This window comes from Schistosoma haematobium, chromosome 2 (assembly GCF_000699445.3).
Source record: "Schistosoma haematobium chromosome 2, whole genome shotgun sequence".
Taxonomy (NCBI): Eukaryota; Metazoa; Platyhelminthes; class Trematoda; order Strigeidida; family Schistosomatidae; genus Schistosoma; species Schistosoma haematobium.
The window spans coordinates 45,333,955-45,338,367 of record NC_067197.1 but is presented as its reverse complement, the minus strand read 5'-3'; positions in this window follow the sequence as shown (position 1 = coordinate 45,338,367).

Here is a 4,413-nt window from a genome sequence, read left to right as displayed (position 1 = left end):
TGTCTGTCGCGATTTAAAATAATACTGCTTCTCATAACTAGCTTATCTAATACAATTCTTAGAAATGGCTTTGTATTTTCGAACAACCACACTCTGCCTAGGTCTGTTTTCCGGACACGTTACTTCACTAGATATATTATAAGCTTAGAAAATGACACGTAAAAAAGCTAGCAGGCCTCAAGTCCACAGATCATATAGCACGACCAAGAGAACATACTGCACCTATGATAATATTAGACCAGCTGTCAAACATGCCAGCTATGCAGTTGAAACTCCGTTTGTTGGTTTCCCTTGGTATTGTTTGTTTCAACCTCCCCGTTGACGATTAGTACTGCAGTTGATCACTTTCTTATTAGCATATTTGCATACTGTGTGTATTCCCTCGATATTGCTTTAAGTCACTAACATTATATGCAAAGATGGATAGTGGCTACAGTGGAATCCAGGACTCGCGTTTTGTCCTATTTGGGACTTGTCAGATGAATGTACCTGCATCCCACCGTCGATATTCGATCCGGGACTCTAACCAGTATTGTTTGCTTCAGACGCCATCGCGCATAGTTTAACATTCACCGTACGCAGCATAACTTATGAGATACCTGTGAGATGTTGGAATACAGCACAGAATTCAAAACCTAAAACGGATATAGGGTTTTCCAAAATGTTTGCAAATGCTTTGGCATTAAACGCTGAGTTAAACCGAATGCAGGTGACTTCAATCTACCTGAAATCAACTGAAAGATGGGTAGGTGTCTTCAGAGATATGAAAATTATTTGCTGCTACAAATATTTCTACCCACGATCAATACGTCACGCAACATATGCGCGGTAACAATATCTTGAATTTGGGTTACACGTACAATAAAACACGTTGAAAATTTGTCCACCACTAGTTCTATGCCAACCCGCACACTAAATGCAAAGTGTGAGGAATATCCACACCGAGACATGAAATTCTTAGGTTTTTGGCTGTAAGTTTTTAGTGAAACTTATGAATTGCTCTGATTGATGTGGCTGTGGTAGTCCTCTGTAGGACTATACAGCCGTGTTTGAATACCATTTCTCCTGAAAAAAACGCACAAGTTTCATGACAGTAAGTCTTTATTCCTCCCACGTAAATGTCATGCAAAAGTCAGCAAACTTCACAACCACACACTTTTGAAGACTGTTCAACCCTCTACTAGATATATGAAACTTACGAATCTGTCAGTGCATCACGTGACCTTAATGACAATGAATAAGAGCTCAACGCTCTCAGAACTAGCTCTAAACATACATCTTAAAATTACTTTTGAGTAAACGTAGGTGTAGACCAGAAGATAGCCCATTTCTTATCCAGGATGACACAATCTACAATGATCCCACAGATACATGTGAAATATTCAGCAACTCTTTTGAAAAAAAATTAATGAAAAGCAACTTGCCAACCTCGACAACTTGACACATACATCCAGTAACTGAACAAATGTATATCCCAGTGCTCATAATGAGTATGAGGCAATAAAAAGTCTTCTGAATACTGACAGTATCCCTTCAATACTACTCAAAAAATTATGGTGATAATCCGCCAACCATACTTCTTAGGATATTGACTGTGACATTTTATGCAGGCGTATACCCAGGTAACTGGAAAACAAGCTACATCACATCACATATAAGACTGGGAACAGAATGCTGTTGATTACAGACCTGTAAATATAACCCCAGCTCTTTCACGAATCACTGGGTTTGTAAAACAACAGTATCTCAGAATGCTAACCAATTTGAAATCCTATCTCTGAATCACAGCATAGTGTCCTAACAAGTAGATCGTACATGAACATTGTGTGCTGTGACCACAAAACACAGCGCTGCGAATTACAGGAATTAGCTATAGCCCTTTACTTTGATATAAATGAGACATTTGATAAAGTATCCGCCAAAATATTACATGACAAACCATATTCAGTTGAAAACCATGACCCTGTGATTAGCTGACTTAAACAATTCTTGGATGATTGACACTGTACCACCCAAGTTAACTGAAAAACATCAGCATCCAAGAGGGTAACTAGTGAGGTTATACGAGGGAGTTTTAGGATCTCTTTTATTCGCAATGCACATCGGGAGCTTTTCTAGCTTCTGTCATCTGAGAAAGATTTTCCTGTACGCTAGCGACCTGAAGGTAGTCTGCTCATGCTGTAGAGACAAGATATATAACACTCCCACTTTTATGCAGCAGGATATAAACAAGGCGGCAGTGTAGTGTAGAATGTACAAACTTCAGCTGCATTGGTGTTGGATGCAGTGACCTGGGCCTACATCTTGAAGCAGATGGAATGCTGACATTTGAATATGACCTTAGACCTTGGCTCAAGACACTCGAATGATCTACATTTTCCATTCAGCTTAAAGGCAAGCAAACCTATGTCTGGTATAGTCCGCACATTCCATAAACGTGAGTCTAGGCTGATGCTACATTAAGCTTGTGGCTGCCCAGTGTTTGGATATTGTCCGTTTATACTCAGTAGCCTTCAGGTGATTGACATGTTGAAAATCCAAGGAATATATATATACTTACCAAAGAGGAATTTTTGGCATGAATCGTGATCACAATCACTTTATACAACGTGACAGTAGGGCTAGAACACCTTTGGAAAAGGAGAGTTAAACGTAACGTTGCATTTCACTGCATGCTCGGACACCAAGTTATCACATCATTCAAGCGTGCTGACATTGCATTTTGAAAAAACCGTCAGTTAGGTGGATCCAAATATGTTTCTAGCGCATTTTATCGCCTGGTACCGGCCATAGCTAGTCGGATCTGGTACAATTCATGACAGATGCTTCAGTTTCCTTTACATTCGATATTATAAATACAGAAGCATAAATTATTCATAACAGTGTATTTCGAAAGTACATTCATGACGTTTTTGCAGCCATAATCAATAATTTGCCATAGGAGGGTTACCATATAGATTAAATCGGCAAAATTATGTAGCAGCATATTCATGAAGACTTACTAAGTAGGTTAATCTGATATAACCGTACGATCAGTTCACAGTTTTTCTAACCTGTGACCTGGACAAACACACATGTGGTCTATGCTTCAGTCAAACCCTCATTGCTGTGTGCTACAATTGCAATGCTACGAAAAAGGAAAGAGAAAAAAAGCTGGAGAATCAATGACTATGAGCGGTTGACAAAGTCTGGCTGTATGCACTTGGACAAATCAAAATATGTTTAATTAAAGGCTGGAACTTAAACTAGTTTTTTTACTAGAATGAACAATCATTAATGAAAGAAGAAACAAATTACAGAAACTCAATACAGTGCATAATAAGACGTAACAAAATACAACAGATTCGAACTAATTGAAGGAGGTAAGTGTAAATCACATATGTATCTGCGGCTAACTTTATCATAACACTTTATTTCTGTCTGTGACTCTTTTCATGATCAGTGTCACCAGGTGTCAAACTTGCGGCATCAGATTAAGAGTCAGAACTTGTATGGGGCAGGTTGTCTTGGCAGACCACTAAAGCCAGCTTTAGGGTGAAAACACGAAATGGGGAACTAACAAGCATAGAAGAGCAATGTCATTATCATCAAGTACTTGCTGCAATTCCATTATAAAGAGCCTGAAAAGAATAAAATGTTTTTCTTTACTAACGTGAGAGGATCGAAGCCATCCTTCTCACCGTCAATTTTGCCTGGCCGGTAAATTCACCCTCCCTAACATTTTTTGATGTTACGCTCTTTTAAAATGGTGGTTCGGTTACATTTATGTTACACCTCAAACTCTGTAATATCCTGTTAAAAACATTGTTCCTATGAGTAGTATATCACAAGCATATCGGGGAGTTGAGGTTTATGGATCTAGGAACAAAGACGATTGAGTTACTCGAAAGTTATCGGCTGTCTTCGAAACTGACAACAGTCAATTATACCCAACATATCACCCCTCAGCGACTAGAAGAGAAAACGGACTTGCGGGTAACTTGATATTTTTGGCAGAACAAGCAACTCAAACAAAAATGATACAAAAGTTGTTATTATAGTAGCAGAATATGACCTTCAAGCATGTGACAATTTAGCAAACTCGAAAACATGACAATCAGTCGAGGAACTATAGGCGATGGGTGATTGATCTTGATCAGATTTCAACACATATACAAGTGAGGCAAATATTTTGCTGACAGTTTATATCACGGATTGATATTACCCTGAGAACCATTGGAAACCATTCTCTAAATAATCTCTCACTTTCCGTCATAACTTAGTTTGACTCAATGGAACTAAAAGTAACTTGTGAAGAAGGAATTTTTCGGACAATAAATGAAGGACACTATGCAGTGACAATTCAGAATCCCTGACGTATAACACTTAAGACCGTCCGTTTGAATACTGAAGCATTTCTAGTTTGTCCTTGAG